The sequence below is a fragment of the Mustelus asterias genome, chromosome 16 (genome assembly GCF_964213995.1).
Source record: "Mustelus asterias chromosome 16, sMusAst1.hap1.1, whole genome shotgun sequence".
In the NCBI taxonomy this organism is placed as follows: domain Eukaryota; kingdom Metazoa; phylum Chordata; class Chondrichthyes; order Carcharhiniformes; family Triakidae; genus Mustelus; species Mustelus asterias.
In genome coordinates, this window is record NC_135816.1 from 98,346,826 (window position 1) to 98,366,072 (window position 19,247).

At 50.1% G+C, this 19,247-nt stretch overlaps 8 non-coding genes across 8 annotated transcripts; 5 read left to right on the forward strand and 3 right to left on the reverse strand.

The window, feature by feature from the left end:
* Nucleotides 1-9,960: 9,960 nt before the first annotated feature.
* On the forward strand, nt 9,961-10,033 carry trnak-uuu (transfer RNA lysine (anticodon UUU)). The gene has a single exon. It is a non-coding gene; the product is annotated as a tRNA-Lys (tRNA).
* A 1,702-nt stretch (nt 10,034-11,735) lies between these two features.
* trnak-uuu (transfer RNA lysine (anticodon UUU)) lies at nt 11,736-11,808 on the forward strand. The gene has a single exon. It is a non-coding gene; the product is annotated as a tRNA-Lys (tRNA).
* Nucleotides 11,809-13,521: 1,713 nt separating this feature from the next.
* On the forward strand, nt 13,522-13,594 carry trnak-uuu (transfer RNA lysine (anticodon UUU)). Its single transcript has one exon. It is a non-coding gene; the product is annotated as a tRNA-Lys (tRNA).
* A 262-nt stretch (nt 13,595-13,856) lies between these two features.
* On the reverse strand, nt 13,857-13,930 carry trnat-agu (transfer RNA threonine (anticodon AGU)). Its single transcript has one exon. It is a non-coding gene; the product is annotated as a tRNA-Thr (tRNA).
* Nucleotides 13,931-15,307: 1,377 nt separating this feature from the next.
* Nucleotides 15,308-15,380, forward strand: trnak-uuu (transfer RNA lysine (anticodon UUU)). Its single transcript has one exon. It is a non-coding gene; the product is annotated as a tRNA-Lys (tRNA).
* A 254-nt stretch (nt 15,381-15,634) lies between these two features.
* Nucleotides 15,635-15,708, reverse strand: trnat-cgu (transfer RNA threonine (anticodon CGU)). The gene has a single exon. It is a non-coding gene; the product is annotated as a tRNA-Thr (tRNA).
* A 1,376-nt stretch (nt 15,709-17,084) lies between these two features.
* trnak-uuu (transfer RNA lysine (anticodon UUU)) lies at nt 17,085-17,157 on the forward strand. Its single transcript has one exon. It is a non-coding gene; the product is annotated as a tRNA-Lys (tRNA).
* A 261-nt stretch (nt 17,158-17,418) lies between these two features.
* trnat-agu (transfer RNA threonine (anticodon AGU)) lies at nt 17,419-17,492 on the reverse strand. Its single transcript has one exon. It is a non-coding gene; the product is annotated as a tRNA-Thr (tRNA).
* Between the last annotated feature and the right edge of the window lie 1,755 nt (nt 17,493-19,247).

The window sequence follows — 19,247 nt, forward strand, 5'->3', positions numbered from 1 at the left end:
GTGAGGTCCACCTTATTGACGGTGGGGCACTCCTCATTGACGGTGGGGTACTCCTGCTTGGCGGGGGGGAACTCCTCGTTGACGGAGTGGCGCTCCTCATTGCCAAGGGGAATTCCTCATTGACAGTGGCCTCCCAATTGACAGGGGGCACTCCTAATTGACAGGGCGCACTCTTAAATGACATGAGGCACTCCTAATTGACATGGGGGACTGCTATTTGTCAGGGGGCAATCCTAATTGACATGGGGAGCTCAAAATTGATATGGGGCACTCCTAATTGAAAGGGGGGAGTCCTAATTGACAGGGCCAATCCTCATTGACAGCGGGCACTTCTCATTGAAAGGGGGCACCCCTCATTGACAGGGGGAGCTCCTAATTGACAGGGGTCACTCCTAGGTGATAGGGGGCACACCTCATTGAAAGGGGGCACTCCCCATTGACGGTGGGGGCACTCCTCATTGACGGGGGGCACTCTTTATTGACGGTGGGGCCCTCCTCATTGATGGGGGGCACTCCTCATTGACACGGGGAACTCCTCATTGAAAGGGGGCAGTCCTCATTCACACGGGGCACACCTCATTGACGGGGAACTCATTATTGACAGGGGGCAATTCTCATTGACAAGGGGCAATCCTCATTGACAGGGTTGCACTCCTCATTGACGGCGGGGCACTCCTCATTGACGGGGGCACTCCTCATTGACCTGGAGGGCATCGTCATAGACGGGGGGGGCACGACTCATTCACAGGGTGGCACTCCTCATTGACGGTGGGGCAATCCTCATTGACATGGTGAAGTCCTCATTGACAAGGGGCTCTCCTAATTGACAGGGGCACTCCTAATTGATAGGGGGCCACTCCTAATTGACAAGGCGCAATCTTCATTGCCAGAGGGCAGACTTAATTGACAGGGGGCACTGCTAATTGACAGGCGGCACTCTTGATTGACAGGGGGCACACCTCATTGACAAGGGGCAGTCCTCGTTGACAGGGGGCACTCCTCATTGACAGGGGGCACTCCAATAGACAGGGGACACTCCAATTGACAGGGGCACTCCAATTGACAGGGGGAACTCGAAATTGACAGGGGGCACTCCTAATTTCCTGCGTCACTCCGAATTGGCAGGGGGCACTCGAAAATGACAGGGAGGACTCCTTCTTGACAGGGGGTACTCCGAACTGACAGTGGGAGCTCCTAACTGACAAGCGGCACTCCTAATTGCAAGGGGGTACTCCTCATTGACGGGGGGCACTCCGCATTGACAGGGGCACTCCGCACTGATGGTGGGGCTCTCCTCATGGGCGGTACGGCACTCCTCATTGACGGTCGGACACTCCTCATCGACAGGGAGCACTCCGCATTGTCAGGCGGCACTCCTCATTGACAGGGGGGCACTCCGAATTGAAAGGGGGTCACTCATAATTTACAGCGGTCGCCCCTAGGTGATAGGCGGCGCTCCTCATTGACAGGTGGCACTCTTCATTGACGGTGGGGGCACTCCTCATTGACGGGGGGGGCGCTCCTCACTGACTCGGGGAACTCCGCATTGACAGGGGGCTGTTCTCATTGAAGGGGGATACTCCTGATTCACATGGGGCACTCCTCATTGATAGGGGGCACTCCTCATTGACAGGCGGCACTCCTCATTGACAGGGGGAACTCCTCATTGACAGGAAGCACTCCTCATTGACGGGGGGGGGGGCACTCCTCATTGACAGGGGAACTCCTCATTGAAAGGGGACACTCCTCCTTGTCAGGGGGCACTCCTCATTGACAGGAGGCACTCCACATTGGCAGGGAGCACACCTAATCGACAGTGGACACTCCTCATTGACAGGGGGGCACTCGCCATTGACAGCGGGCACTCCTCATTGACGGTGGTGCATTCGTCATTGACTAGGGGTCACTCCTCATTGACGGTGGGGCACTCGTCATTAACGCGGGGGGGGGGGGGGCATTCGTCATTGACGGTGGGGCACTCCTGATTGACGGGGGGGGCACTCCTCATTGACGGAGTGGCACTCCTCATTGACAAGGGGAATTCCTCATTGACAGGGGCCTCCCAATTGACAGGGGGCACGCCTAATTGACATGGGGCACTGCAATCTGTCAGGGGGCACTCCTAATTGACATGAGGCACTCCTATTTGACAGGGGCGCTCCTTATTGACATGGGGAGCTCGTATTTGTTATCGGGCACTCCTAATTGAAAGGGGGGACTTCAAATTGACGGGGCCAATCCCCATTGACAGCGGGCACTCCTCATTGAACGGGGACACCCCTCATTGACTGGGGGGCACTCCGAATTGCAAGGGGGTCACTCCTCATTGACAGCGGTCGCCCCGAGGTGATAGGGGGCACTCCTCATTGACAGGGGGCACTCCTCATTGACGGTGGGGGCACTCCGCATTGACACGGGGAACTCCTCAATGACGGTGGGGCACTCCTCATTGACGGGGGGCACTCCACTTTGACCTAGGGGAATCGTCATAGACGGTGGTGGGGGGGGGCACTACTCATTCACAGGGTGGCACTCCTCATTGACGGTGGGGCAATCCTCATTGACAGGGTGAAGTCCTCATTGACAGGGGGCTCTCCTAATTGACAGGGGCACTCCTAATTGATAGGGGGCCACTCCTAATTGACAAGGCGCAATCCTCATTGACAGAGGGCAGGCCTAATTGACAGGGGGCACTCCTAATTGGCAGGCGGCACACTTGATTGACAGGGGGCACACCTCATTGACAAGGGGCAGTACCCGTAGACAGGGGGCACTCCTCATTGACAGGGAGCACTCCTCATTGTCAGGCCGCACTCCTCATTGACAGGGGGAACTCCTGATTGACAGGGCGAACTCCTCCTTGACAGGGTGCAGTCCTCATTGACAGGGGGCACTACTCATTGACGGGGGGGCATTCCTCATTGACGGTGGGGCACTCCTGATTGACGGAGGGCACTCCTCATTGACTGAGTGGCACTCCTCATTGACGGAGTGGCACTCCTCATTGACAGTCGCCTCCCAATTGCCAGGGGGCACTCCTAATTGCCAGGGGGCACTCCTAATTGACATGGGGAGCTCTTAATTGATATGGGGCACTCCTAATTGAAAGGAGGCACTCCTATTTGACAGGGGGCACTCTTAATTGACATGGGGCACTCCTAATTGAATTGGGCACTGCTATTTGTCAGCGGGCACTCCTAATTGACATCGGGCACTCCTAATTGACAGGGGGCACTCCTAATTGACATGGTGAGCTCGTAATTGATATGGGGCACTCCTAATTGAAAGGGGCACTCCTAATTGACATGAGGCACTCCTATTTGACAGGGGGCACTCCTTATTGACATGGGGAGCTCGTATTTGATATGGGGCACTCCTAATTGAAAGGGGGGACACCTAATTGACAGGGCCAATCCTCATTGACAGCGGGCACTCCTCATTGAACGGGGGCACCCCTCATTGACAGGGGGTCACTCCTCATTGACAGCGGACGCCCCTTGGTGATAGGGGGCACTCCTCATTGACAGGGGGCACTCCTCATTGACGGTGGGGGCACTCCTCATTGGCGGGGGGGCACTCCACATTGACACGGGGAACTCATTGACAGGGGGCTGTCCTCATTGAAAGCGGGCACTCCTCATTCACATGGGGCACTCCTCATTGACAGCGGGCACTCATCATTGACAGGGGGCAATCCTCATTGACAAGGGGCAATCCCCATTGGCAGGGTGCACTCCTCATTGACGGTGGGGCACGCCTCATTGACGGGGGGCACTCCACTTTGACCTAGGGGAATCGTCATAGACGGGGGTGGGGGGGGGGGCACTACTCATTCACAGGGTGGCACTCCTCATTGACGGTGGGGCAATCGTCATTGACAGGGTGAAGTCCTCATTGACAGGGGGCTCTCCTAATTGACAGGGGCCCTCCTAATTGATAGGGGGCCACTCCTAATTGACAAGGCGCAATCCTCATTGACAGAGGGCAGGCCTAATTGACAGGGGGCACTCCTAATTGGCAGGCGGCACACTTGATTGACAGGGGGGCACACCTCATTGACAAGGGGCAGTACCCGTAGACAGGGGGCACTCCTCATTGACAGGGAGCACTCCTCATTGTCAGGCCGCACTCCTCATTGACAGGGGGAACTCCTGATTGACAGGGGGCACCCCTCCTTGACAGGGTGCACTCCTCATTGACAGGGGGCACTCCTCATTGACGGGGGGGGGCATTCCTCATTGACGGTGGGGCACTCCTGATTGACGGAGGGCACTCCTCATTGACGGAGTGGCACTCCTCATTGACAGTCGACTCCCAATTGACAGGGGGCACTCCTAATTGCCAGGGGGCACTCCTAATTGACAGGGGGCACTCCTAATTGACATGGGGAGCTCTTAATTGATATGGGGCACTCCTAATTGAAAGGGGGCACTCCTATTTGACAGGGGCACTCTTAATTGACATGGGGCACTCCTAATTGAATTGGGCACTGCTATTTGTCAGCGGGCACTCCTGATTGACATCGGGCACTCCTAATTGACAGGGGGCACTCCTAATTGACATGGTGAGCTCGTAATTGATATGGGGCACTCCTAATTGAAAGGGGGCACTCCTAATTGACAGGGGCTACTCCTCATTGACAGGGCCAATCCCCATTGACAGCGGGCACTCCTCATTGAAAGGGGGCACCTCTCATTGACAGGGGGGCACTCCTAATTGAAAGGGGGTCACTCCTAATTGACAGTGGTCATCCCTAGGTGATAGGGGGCACGCCTCATTGACAGGGGGCACTCCTCATTGACGGCGGGCACTCTTCATTGACGGTGGGGCGCTCCTCATTGACGGGGGGGGGCACTCCTCATTGACACGGGGAACTCCTCGTTGACAGGGGGCTGTCCGCATTGAAAGGGGGCAATCGTGACTGACAAGGGGCAATTTTCATTGACAGGGGACACTCCTCATTGACGGTGGGGCACTCCTCATTGACGGGGGGGCACTCCTCACTGACGTGGGGGCAATCGTCATAGACGGGGGGGGGGGCAATACTCATTCACAGGGTGGAACTCTTCATTGACGGTGGGGCAATCCTGATTGACAGGGTGAAAACCTCATTGACAGGGGGCTCTCCTAATTGACAGGGGGCACTACTAATTGGCAGGGGGCACTGCTAATTGACAAGGGGTACTCCAATTTGACAGGGGGCACACCAAATTGACAGAGGGAACTCCAAATTGACAGGGGGCACTCCTAATTTCCAGCCTCACTCCGAATTGGCAGCGGGCATTCCAAGATGACAGCGAGCACTCCTGATTGACAGAGGGTACCCCTAACTGACAGTGGGAGCTCCTAACTGACAAGCGGCACTCCTAATTGCAAGGGGGTACACCTCATTGACGGGGGGCACTCCGCATTGACAGTGGCACTCCGCATTGGTGGTGGGGCTCTCCTCATGGGCAGTGCGGCTCTCCTCATTGACGGTGGGACACTCCTCATTGATAGGGGGCACTCCTCATTGACAGGGGGCACTCCTCATTGACAGTGGGACTCCTCATTGACAGGGTGCACTCCTCCTTGACAGGGGGCACTCCTCATTGACAGGGGGCGCTCCTCATTGACAGGGGGCAGTCCTAATTGACAGTGGACGCTCCTCATTGACAGGGGGGCGCTCGTCATTGACAGGGGGCACTCCCCATTGACGGTGGGGCATTTCTCATTGACTAGGGGTCACTCCTCATTGACGGTGGGGCAATCGTCTTTGACGGTGGGGCACTCCTCATTGACAGGGGGAACTCCTCATTGAAAGGGACGTCCTAATTGACAGGTGGCACTCCTAATTTACTGGGGCCACTCCTAATTGACAGGGAGAGCTCCTAACTGACATGGGGCACTTCTACATGAAAGGGTGCACTTCTAATTGACAGGGGGCACTCCTAATTGACAGGGGAGACTTGTAATTGACAGGGGGCAATCCTTATGGACAGTGAGCACTCCTCATTGACAGGGGCACTCCTCATTGACAGGGGTCGCTCCTCATTGACAGGGGGCACTCCTCATTGACAGGAGGCACTCCGCATTGACAGGGGGCACTCCAATTGACGGGGGGGTCACACCAATTGACAGGGGGCACTCCAATCGACACGGGGCACTCCAATTGACAGGGTGCACTCCAATTGACATGGGGGACTCCGAGCTGGCAGGGAGCACTCCTAATTGGCAGGGGGCACTCCTCATTGAGAGGGTGCACTCATAATTGAAAGGGGGCACTCCGAATTGACTGGGGGCACTCCTAATTTATATGGGGCACTCCTCATTGACGGTTGGGTACACCTTATTGATGGTGGGGCATTCCTCATTGATGGTGGGGCACTCCTCATTGACGGGGGGGCACTCCTCATTGACGGGGGGGCACTCCTCATTGACGTGGTGGTACTCCTCATTGACAAGTGGAATTCCTCATTGCCAGGGGCCTCCCAATTGACAGGGGGCATTCTAATTGACAGGTGGCACTCCTAATTGACAGGCGGCACACCTCATTGAGAGGGGACACTCCAATAGACAGGGGACACTCCAATAGACAGGGGGCACTCCGATTGACAGGGGGCACTCCAATCGAGAGGGGGTACTCCAATTGACAGAGTGCACTCCGATTGAACTGGGAGACTCCTAATTAACAGGGGCCACTCCTAATTGGCAGCGGGCACTAATAATTGGCAGGGGGCACTACTAATTGCCAGTGGGCACTGCTAATTGACAGGGGGTACTCCTATTTGACAGAGGGCACACAAAATTGACAGGGGAACTCCAAATTGACAGGGGGCACTTCTAATTTCCAGCGTCACTCTGAATTGGCAGCGGGCATTCCGAATTGACAGTGGGAGCTCCTAACTGACAAGCGCCACTCCTAATTGCATGGGGCTACTCCTCATTGACGGGGGGCACTCCACATTGACAGGGGCACTCCTCATTGATGGTGGGGCTCTCCTCATGGATGGTGCGGCACTCCTCATTGACAGTGGGACACTCCTCATTGACAGGGGGCACTCCTCATTGAAAGGGAGAACTCCTCATTGACAGGCGGCACTCCTCATTGACAGGGGAACTCCTCATTGACAGGGGGCACTCCTCCTTGACAGGGGGCACTCCTCATTGACAGGGGCACTCCTCATTGACAGGGGGCAGTCCTAATTGACAGAGGACACTCCTCATTGACAGGGGGGCACTCGTAATTGACAGGGGGCATTCCTCATTGACTAGGCGTCAGTCCTCATTGACGGTGGGGCACTCCTCATTGACAGGGGGCACTCCTCACTGACAGGGGCACTCCTAATTGACATGGGGCCCTGCTAATTCTCAGGGGGCACTCCTAATTGTCAGGGGGCACTCCTAATTGACATCGGGCACTGCTAATTGACAGGGGGCACTGCTAATTGACAGGGGAGACTTGTAATTGACAGGGGGTAATCCTAATGGACAGTGGGCACTCCTCATTGACAGGGGGCACTCCTCATTGACAGGTGGCGCTCCTCATTGACAGGGGGCACTCCTCATTGACAGCCGACACTCCGCATTGACGGGGCGCTCTCCTAATGGACAGGGGGCACTCCTAATTGACGTGCGGCACTCCTAATTGACCTGGGGCACTGCTAATTGTCAGGGGGCACTCCTAATTGACGTGCGGCACTCCTAATTGACACGGGGGCACTCCTAATTGATTTGGGCAGCTCGGAATTGATATGGGTCACTCCTAATTGAAAGGGGGCACTCCTAATTGACAGGGCCACTCCTCATTGATAGGGGGCACTCCTCATTGACAGGGGGTCACTCCTAATTGAAATGGGTCACTGCTTGGTGACAGAGGGCACTCCACATTGACAGGGGGCACTCACCATTGACGGGGGGGGGGGAGGCTCCCCATTGACGGGGGGGGGGGCACTCATCATTGAAGGTGGGGCACTCCTCATTGACGGGGGGGGAACTCCTCATTGACACGGGGAACTCCTCATTGACAGGGGGCTGTCCTCATTGAAAGCGGGCTCTCCTCATTCACATGTGGCACTCCTCATTGACAGGGGGCACTCCTCATTGACAAGGTGCAATCCTCATTGACAAGCGGCAATCCTCATTGACAGGGGGCACTCCTCAATGACGGTGGGGCACTCCTCATTGACGGGGGGGGGGGCACTCCACATTGACGTGGGGCAATCGTCATAGACGGGGGTGGGGGGGCACTACTCATTCACAGGTTGGCACACCTCATTGACGGTGGAGCAATCCTCATTGACAAGGTGAAGTCCTCATTGACAGGGGGCTCTCCTAATTGACAGGTGTCACTCCAAATTGATAGTGGGCCACTCCTAATTGACAAGGCGCAATCCTAATTGACAGAGGGCAGACCTAATTGACAGGGGGTACTCCTAGTTGACAGGCGGCACACTTCATTGACAGGGTGCACACGTCATTGACAGGGGGCACACCTCATTGATAGGGAGCACTCCTCATTGACAGGGGGCACTGCAATTGACTGGGGGCACTTCAATTGACAGGGGGTACTCCAATCGACAGGGGACACTCTAATTGACAGGGTGTACTCCGGTTGACATGGGGGACTCCTAATTGACAGGGGCCACTCCTAATTGGCAGCGTGCACTACTAATTGCAGGGGGCACTACTAATTGCCAGGGGGCACTGCTAATTGACAGGGGGTACTCTAATTTGACAGGGAGCACACCAAATTGACAGGCGGCACTCCTCATTGGCAGGCGGAACTCCTCATTGACATGGGGCACTCCTCCTTGACAGGGGGCACTCCTCATTGACAGGCGGCACTCCCCATTGACAGGGGGAACTCCTCATTGACATAGGGCACTCCTCATTGACGGGGGAGGGGGGGCACTCCTTATTGACACGGGGAACTCCTCATTGACAGGGGGCTGTCCTCATTGAAAGGGGGCACTTCTCATTCACATGTGGCACTCCTCATTGACAGGGGGCACTCCTCATTGACAGGGGGCAATCCTCATTGACAAGGGGCAATCCTCATTGACAAGAGGCAATCCTCATTGACAGGGGGCACTCCTCATTGACCGTGGGGCACTCCTCATTGACGGGGGGGCACTCCACATGACGTGGGGGCAATCGTCATAGACGGGCGGGGTAGAACTATTCATTCACAGGGTGGCACATCTCATTGACGGTGGGGCAATCATTGACACCGTGAAGTCCTCATTGACAGGGGGCTCTCTAAATTGACAGTGGTCACTCCAAATTGATAGGGGCCACTCCTAATTGACAAGGCGCAATCCGAATTGTCAGAGGGCAGACCTAATTGACAGGGGGAACTCCTAATTGACAGGCGGCACACTTCATTGACAGGGGCAAACCTCATTGACAGGGATCACTCCTCATTGACAGGGGGCACTGCAATAGACAGGGGACACACTAAGAGACAGGAGGCACTCCAATTGACAGGGGGCACTGCAATTGACAGGGGGCACTCCAATCGACACGGGGCACTTCAATTGACAGGGTGTACTCCGATTGACATGGGGGATTCCTATTTGACAGGGGCCACTCCTAATTGGCAGCGGGCACTACTAATTGGCAGAGGGCACTACTAATTACGAGGGTTCACGGAGATTTTAACTCAGGAATATCAGCCTACCAAACAAGTGCTTGAACGAACTGAACCACCGTTGACTTATTTTTGGACGCAATATCGGAACGAGAGAGGCAGCACGTCAAGTGGGGATGATTTGATGAGGTCGTTGTGGTGCCAAATCGATGAAATTCTAAGCACGACTTGACTTTTGGACATTTAGAAAGTGAGGCGAAATACTCATCTTGAATTTAACGTGGATAACATGACACTTACCCAGCCACATTAAAAAATGAACTCTCTTCCAATCTTCTCTCCTCTCGAGCGCGGTTAGTTCAACGGAGGGAAAAGATTGGCACCCAGGAGCCCGAATAGCTCAGTCGGTAGAGCATCAGACTTTTAATCTGAGGGTCCAGGGTTCAAGTCCCTGTTCGGGCGTAGATTTCCTTCAAGCCTGAACGCAACTGTTTGAGATGTGGTTCAATTTCGCTTCACTTTAACCAATTCCTCACACGCGATTGACAATTGCAGAAGTCGCCAACAGCAAAATTCACCTCCTTTCATCGGTGCTTCAGGGCCGGCAGAGCCAAAATGCGCCTCTGGTCTTCTTTTCCTGCTGTCGAACTGCATGACTGTCAAGTTGCGGCGTCTCACAGCAAGAGTGAGTTTGTTGTAAAACGGCGAAACGCCACGCACACGAAGGTGCCCTGACATTCGAACTCAAGATCTCCTATTTACTAGACAGGCGCTTTAACCAACTAAGCCACGGCGCCAATAGAGCGCTGCAAGCAGCATTACAATTTGTAGATGAAAAAAAATGTAACCGACCGTGGACCGTGCAATCTGAAACAAAAGCAAATCACACAGCAGGTCTGACAGCACCTGGGCACAGAGAACAGAAACAACGTTTCGGGACATTTCTTCAACCACAGGGTGCTGAATGAGTTGAATTCACTACCACACAATTTAATTGAAGTCAAACTTTGTTTGATTTCAAGAAGAAATTACTTTTCGCTCTTGGGGCGAAAGGGATCCAGGGGTATGGGAGGATGGGGGATCACGATTTGATGATCAGCCATGATCAAAATGAATGGCGGAACAGTCTCGGAGGGCCGGACGACCCTTCTAGCTTCTATATTTCCATGTCGAGATTCTGCATCCTGACGGAATGTCATCCTGATTCGAAACGTTGTCTTTGTTCTCTCTCGGCAAATGCTGAGATTTTCAAGACATTTTCTCTTTTACTTTCATGTCTTTACTAAGGCTAAGTGGATGCTACTCATGCCCCTATTTCTCATGTACTGACAGACATCAACAAACACGATTATCGTTGCTTGGGAGTACATGGAGGCCAGATTCGCCAGCAACTTTCTTATTTGAACTGGGTAATTAGGAGACTGATCTGCAGTGTTAAAACTGTTAAATCTGCGAAACCATTTCAGCCTATTCCTGGGCAATGGGAACGTGCTGCCGAATGAAGTGTTCATTGACAATCCAATTTCTTGTTCACGGATGACTTGGTGGAAACAGAGAACACAGTTTTGGAAATCAAATGGATTAAAGCTGCGGCAAATCATTTGTCAACGATGTACATATGAACAAAAGTCGTCGTGAATAGTTTGAAGATCAGTGCAGAGAGAACAAGAGTCAGTGTTTAGATAGAACTGCCACGTGCTTGATGGTCGGAACAGCCTCGATGTGCCAAAGGGACACTTTCTGCTGCAGAATGCAGGACACTGAAACTGGTGGTCCTCAGAGAGATGGTGATGTACTTCAAATTGTACAACGTGAAATGCATAAACAAGTACCACGGAGAATTGAACTCAGGAATATCAGAATACTGGACAAGTGCATGAACGACCTGGACCACCGTTGACTTACTTTTGGACGCAATATAGGAACGAGAGAGGCAGCACGTAAAGTGGGGATGATTTGATAAGGACGTTGTGGTGCCAAATCGATGAAATTCGAAGCACGACTTGAATATTGGACATTGAGAAAGTGAGGCGAAATACTCATCTTGAATTTAACGTGGATAACATGACACTTCCCAAGCCACTTGAAAAAATGTACTCTCTTCCAAGCTTCTCTCCTCTCGAGCGCGGACAGTTGAACGGAGGGAAACGTTTAGCAGTCCGGAGCCCGGATAGCTCAGTCGGTAGAGCATCAGACTTTTAATCTGAGGGTCCAGGGTTCAAGTCCCTGTTCGGGCGGAGCTGATCTTCAAACCTTAACGCAACTATTTGAGATGTCGTTCAATTTCGCTTCACTTTCACCAATTTCTCACACGCGATTGACGATTGCAGAGGTCGCCACCAGCAAAATTCACCTATTTTCATCGGTGCTCAATGGCCGGCACAGCCAAAATGCGTCTCTGGTCTTCTTTTCCTGGTGTCGAACTGGATGACTGTCAAGTTGCGGCGTCTCACAGCAAGAGTGAGTTTGTTGCAAAACGGCGAAACGACACGTACACGAAGGTGCCGCTGAGATTCGAACTCAGGATCTCCTGTTTACTCGACAGGCGCTTTACCCAACGAAGCCACGGCGCCAATGAAACGCGGTCAGCAGCATTACAATTTGTCGATGAAAAACAATGCAACCGACCGTGGACCCTGCAATCTGAAACAAAAGCAGAAACGCTGGAAAATCACAGCAGGTCTGACAGCATCTGGGCACAGAGAACAGAAGCAACGTTTCGGGACATTTCTTCAACCACAGGGTGCTGAATGAGTTGAATTCACTGCCACACAATTTAATTGAAGTCAAACATTGTTTGATTTCAAGAAGAAATTACTTTTTGCTCTTGGGGCTAAAGGGATCCAGGGGTATGGGAGGAAGGGGAATCACGATTTGATGATCAGCCATGATCAAAATGAAAGGCGGAACAGTCTCGGAGGGCCGGACGACCCTTCTAGCTTCTATATTTCCATGTCGAGATGGTGCTTCCTGACGGAATGCCACCCTGACTCGAAGCGATGTCTTTGTTCTCACTCGGCAAATGCTGAGATTTTCAAGACATTTTCTATTTTACTTTTATGTCTTTACTAAAGCTAAGTGGATGCTACTCATGCCCCTATTTCTCATGCACTGACAGACATCAACAAACACGATTATCGTTGCTTTGGAGTACATGGAGGCCAGATTCGCCAGCAACTATCTTCTTTTAACTGGCTACTTAGGTGACTGATCTGCAGTGTTAAAACTGTTAAATCTGCGAAACCATTTCAGCCTATTCCTGGGCAATGGCAACATGCTGCCGAATGAAGTGTTACTTGACAATCCAATTTCCTTTTCACGGATGGCTTGCTGGAAATAGAGAACACAGTTTTGGAAATCAATTTGATTAAAGCTGCGGCAAATCATTTGTCAACGATGTACATATGAACAAAAGTCGTCGTTAATAGTTTGAAGATCTGTGCAGAGAGAACAAGAGTCAATGTTTAGATAGAACCGCCACGTGCTTTATGGCCGGAACAGACTCGATGTGCCAAAGGGACACTTTCTGCTGCAGAATGCAGGACACTGAAACTGGTGGTCCTCAGAGAGATGGTGATTTACTTCAAATTGTACAACGTGAAATGCAGAAACAAGTACCACGGAGAATTGAACTCAGGACTATCAGCCTACTGGACAATTGCATGAACGACCTGGACCACCGTTGACTTACTTTTGGACGCAATTTAGGAACGAGATAGGCAGCACGTAAATTGGGGATGATTTGATAAGGACGTTGTGGTGCCAAATCGATGAAATTCGAAGCACGACTTGAATTTTGGACATTGATAAAGTGAGGCGAAATACTCATCTTGAATTCAACGTGGATAACATGACACTTCCCAAGCCAATTGAAAAAATGAACTCTCTTCCAAGCTTCTCTCCTCGAGAGCGCGGCCAGTTGAACGGAGGGAAACGAGTAGTAGTCAGGAGCCCGGATAGCTCAGTCGGTAGAGCATCAGACTTTTAATCTGAGGGTCCAGGGTTCAAGTCCCTGTTCGGGCGTAGCTTATCTTCAAACCTGAACGCAACTGTTTGAGATGTGGTTCCATTTCGCTTCACTTTAACCAATTCTTCACACGCGATTGACAATTGCAGAAGTCGCCACCAGCAAAATTCACCTATTTTCATCGGTGCTTCATGGCCGGCAGAGCCTAAATGCGCCTCTGGTCTTCTTTTCCTGATGTCGAACTGTATGACTGTCAAGTTGCGGCGTCTCACAGCAAGAGTGAGTTTGTTGTAAAATGGCGAAACGACACGTACACGAAGGTGCTGCTGAGATTCGAACTCAGGATCTCCTGCTTACTGGACAGGCGCTTTAACCAACTAAGCCACGGCGCCAATGGAACGCTGCAAGCAGCATTACAATTTGTCGATGAAAAACAATGCAACCGACCGTGGACCCTGCAATCTGAAACAAAAGCAGAAACGCTGGAAAATCACAGCAGGTCTGACAGCATCTGGGCACAGAGAACAGAAGCAACGTTTCGGGACATTTCTTCAACCACAGGGTGCTGAATGAGTTGAATTCACTGCCACACAATTTAATTGAAGTCAAACTTTGTTTGATTTCAAGAAGAAATTACTTTTTGCTCTTGGGGCTAAAGGGATCCAGGGGTATGGGAGGAAGGGGAATCACGATTTGATGATCAGCCATGATCAAAATGAAAGGCGGAACAGTCTCGGAGGGCCGGACGACCCTTCTAGCTTCTATATTTCCATGTCGAGATGGTGCTTCCTGACGGAATGCCACCCTGACTCGAAGCGATGTCTTTGTTCTCACTCGGCAAATGCTGAGATTTTCAAGACATTTTCTATTTTACTTTTATGTCTTTACTAAAGCTAAGTGGATGCTACTCATGCCCCTATTTCTCATGCACTGACAGACATCAACAAACACGATTATCGTTGCTTTGGAGTACATGGAGGCCAGATTCGCCAGCAACTATCTTCTTTTAACTGGCTACTTAGGTGACTGATCTGCAGTGTTAAAACTGTTAAATCTGCGAAACCATTTCAGCCTATTCCTGGGCAATGGCAACATGCTGCCGAATGAAGTGTTACTTGACAATCCAATTTCCTTTTCACGGATGGCTTGCTGGAAATAGAGAACACAGTTTTGGAAATCAATTTGATTAAAGCTGCGGCAAATCATTTGTCAACGATGTACATATGAACAAAAGTCGTCGTTAATAGTTTGAAGATCTGTGCAGAGAGAACAAGAGTCAATGTTTAGATAGAACCGACACGTGCTTGATGGTCCGAACAGACTCGATGTGCCAAATGGACACTTTATCCTGCAGAATGCAGGACACTGAAACTGGTGGTCCTCAGAGAGATGGTGATTTACTTCAAACTGTACAACGTGAAATGCAGAAACAAGTACCACGGAGATTTTAACTCAGGAATATCAGCCAACTAGACAAGTGCATGAACGACCAGGACCACCGTTGACTTACTTTTGGACGGAATATAGGAACGAGAGAGGCAGCACGTAAAGTCGGGATGATTTGATAAGGACGTTGTGGTGCCAAATCGATGAAATTCTAAGCACGACTTGAATTTTGGACATTGAGAAAGTGAGGCGAAATACTCATCTTGAATTTAACGTGGATAACATGACACTTCCCAAGCCTCTTGAAAAAATGAACTCTCTTCGAAGCTTCTCTCCTCTCGAGCGCGGACAGTTGAACGGAGGGAAACGTTTCGCAGTCCGGAGCCCGGATAGCTCATTCGGTAGAGCATCAGACTTTTAATCTGAGGCTCCAGGGTTCAAGTCCCTGTTCGGGCGTAGCTGATCTTCAAACCTGAACGCAACTATTTGAGATGTGGTTCAATTTCGCTTCATTTTAACCAATTTCTCACACGCGATTGACGATTGCAGAGGTCGCCACCATCAAAATTCACCTATTTTCATCGGTGCTTAATGGCCGGCACAGCCAAAATGCGCCTCTGGTCTTCTTTTCCTGCTGTCGAACTGGGTGAGGGTCAAGTTGCGGCGTCTCACAGCAAGAGTGAGTTTGTTGCAAAACGCCACGCACACGACGGTGCCGCTGAGATTCGAACTCAGGATCTCCTGTTGACGAGACAGGCGCTTTAACCAACTAAGCCACGGCGCCAACGGAACGCTGCAAGCAGCATTACAATTTGTAGATGAAAAAAAATGTAACCGACCGTGGACCGTGCAATCTGAAACAAAAGCAAAAACGGTGGAAAATCACAGCAGGTCTGACAGCAACTGGGCACAGAGAACAGAAACAACGTTTCGGGACATTTCTTCGCTCACAGGGTGCTGAATGAGTTGAATTCACTACCACACAATTTAATTGAAGTCAAACTTTGTTTGATTTCAAGAAGAAATTACTTTTCGCTCTTGGGGCGAAAGGGATCCAGGGGTATGGGAGGAAGGGGGATCACGATTTGATGATCAGCCATGATCAAAATGAATGGCGGAACAGTCATGGAGGGCCGGACGACCCTTCTAGCTTCTATATTTCCATGTCGAGATTCTGCATCCTGACGGAATGTCATCCTGACTCGAAACGTTGTCTTTGTTCTCTCTCGGCAAATGCTGAGATTTTCAAGACATTTTCTATTTACTTTTATGTCTTTACTAAAGCTAAGTGGATGCTACTCATGCCCCTATTTCTCATGATCTGACAGACATCAACAAACACGATTATCGTTGCTTGGGAGTACATGGAGGCCAGATTCGCCAGCAACTTTCTTCTTTGAACTGGGTACTTAGGAGACTGATCTGCAGTGTTAAAACTGTTAAATCTGCGAAACCATTTCAGCCTGTTCCTGGGCAATGGGAACATGCTGCCGAATGAAGTGTTCATTGACAATCCAATTTCTTGTTCACGGATGACTTGCTGGAAACAGAGAACACAGTTTTGGAAATCAAATGGATTAAAGCTGCGGCAAATCATTTGTCAACGATGTACATATGAACAAAAGTCGTCGTGAATAGTTTGAAGATCAGTGCAGAGAGAACAAGAGTCAATGTTTAGATAGAACCGCCACGTGCTTTATGGCCGGAACAGACTCGATGTGCCAAAGGGACACTTTCTGCTGCAGAATGCAGGACACTGAAACTGGTGGTCCTCAGAGACATGGTGATTTACTTCAAATTGTACAACGTGAAATGCAGAAACAAGTACCACGGAGAATTGAACTCAGGACTATCAGCCTACTGGACAATTGCATGAACGACCTGGACCACCGTTGACTTCCTTTTGGACGCAATATCGGAACGAGAGAGGCAGCACGTAAAGTGGGGATGATTTGATAAGGACGTTGTGGTGCCAAATCGATGAAATTCTAAGCACGACTTGAATTTTGGACATTGAGAAAGTGAGGCGAAATAGTCATCTTGAATTTAACGTGGATAACATGACACTTCCCAAGCCAATTGAAAAAATGAACTCTCTTCCAAGCTTCTCTCCTCGAGAGCGCGGCCAGTTGAACGGAGGGAAACGAGTAGTAGTCAGGAGCCCGGATAGCTCAGTCGGTAGAGCATCAGACTTTTAATCTGAGGGTCCAGGGTTCAAATCCCTGTTCGGGCGTAGCTTATCTTCAAACCTCAACGCAACTGTTTGAGATGTGGTTCAATTTCGCTTCACTTTAACCAATTCCTCACACGCGATTGACAATTGCAGAAGTCGCCCCAGCAAAATTCACCTATTTTCATCGGTGCTTCATGGCCGGCAGAGCCAAAATGCGCCTCTGGTCTTCTTTTCCTGCTGTCGAACTGTATGACTGTCAAGTTGCGGCGTCTCACAGAAAGAGTGAGTTTGTTGTAAAACGGCAAAACAACACGTACAGGAAGGTGCCGCTGAGATTCGAATTCAGGATCTCCTGTTTACTAGACAGGCGCTTTAACCAACTAAGCCACGGCGCCAATGGAACGCTGCAAGCAGCATTACAATTTGTAGATGAAAAACAATGCAACCGACCGTGGCCCCTGCAATCTGAAACAAAAGCAGAAACGCTGGAAAATCACAGCAGGTCTGACAGCATCTGGGCACAGAGAACAGAAGCAACGTTTCGGGACATTTCTTCAACCACAGGGTGCTGAATGAGTTGAATTCACTGCCACACAATTTAATTGAAGTCAAACTTTGTTTGATTTCAAGAAGAAATTACTTTTTGCTCTTGGGGCTAAAGGGATCCAGGGGTATGGGAGGAAGGGGAATCACGATTTGATGATCAGCCATGATCAAAATGAAAGGCGGAACAGTCTCGGAGGGCCGGACGACCCTTCAAGCTTCTATATTTCCATGTCGAGATGGTGCTTCCTGACGGAATGCCACCCTGACTCGAAGCGATGTCTTTGTTCTCACTCGGCAAATGCTGAGATTCTCAAGACATTTTCTATTTTACTTTTATGTCTTTACTAAAGCTAAGTGGATGCTACTCATGCCCCTATTTCTCATGCACTGACAGACATCAACAAACACGATTATCGTTGCTTTGGAGTACATGGAGGCCAGATTCGCCAGCAACTTTCTTCTTTTAACTGGCTACTTAGGTGACTGATCTGCAGTGTTAAAACTGTTAAATCTGCGAAACCATTTCAGCCTATTCCTGGGCAATGGGAACATGCTGCCGAATGAAGTGTTCATTGACAATCCAATTTCCTTTTCACGGATGGCTTGCTGGAAATAGAGAACACAGTTTTGGAAATCAATTTGATTAAAGCTGCGGCAAATCATTTGTCAACGATGTACATATGAACAAAAGTCGTCGTTAATAGTTTGAAGATCTGTGCAGCGAGAAAATGAGTCAATGTTTAGATAGAACCGACACGTGCTTGATGGTCCGAACAGACTCGATGTGCCAAATGGACACTTTATCCTGCAGAATGTGCCGTGGTTCCCCGTGGACGGCAAGAAGAGTTCATCAATCAGAATAGAGAGTCTGAGTCTTGATCTTCCAGGCAGCAAGGCTTTATTAGCTAATACATTTCAATAAAGCCGGGATTTCCAGATGAATCCAAAAAACCAGTGCTCTGACAGTCCTTTTTATCCACATTTAGCTTCATATTTCATCATTCTTATCTTACAGTCAAGGTTTTTTTGTTGCAGACCCCAAGGCCACTTTTCGTTAGCCACCATGGTTTACTGGACCTACGTTATCTGCCTTCTTTCTGATTGGTCACTAATGAATGTGCTGTGATATCATTGTGGTTACATCTTGCCTCCTTATCTGAAGTTTATTGTCTAATCAGCCAAGGTTGTTGCTTGTTCAACCATTGTAGGGCATCCTGCTATGCCAAGTCTTTTTTCCCGTTGTCTGACTTTCTCACGTTTATTTAAGAAATTACTTTCAGCTTCTGTGTGTTTCCTTGACTTCTTTTAACCTTTATGTTCATTTATGTGAGTATCCATGTGTACTGACCTGGTAAGGTATTGTGCACTTAAAAAGGGTACAAGTATATGCTTAATAAGATATGTGATGATATATGAGAACTTCTTAAGTAGTGATTATCTCTTCTATGTTAATTATTATCTCCTACTTGTCCTAATAATTATTCCTTCCAATATATGTTGTCTTAATGATTATCCCTTACATATCCCCTCTTTGAGACATCATTGTCTCACTAAACTATTTCTTGATATATTTTCCCAATATATGTCTTAGTTATGTTTGGTTT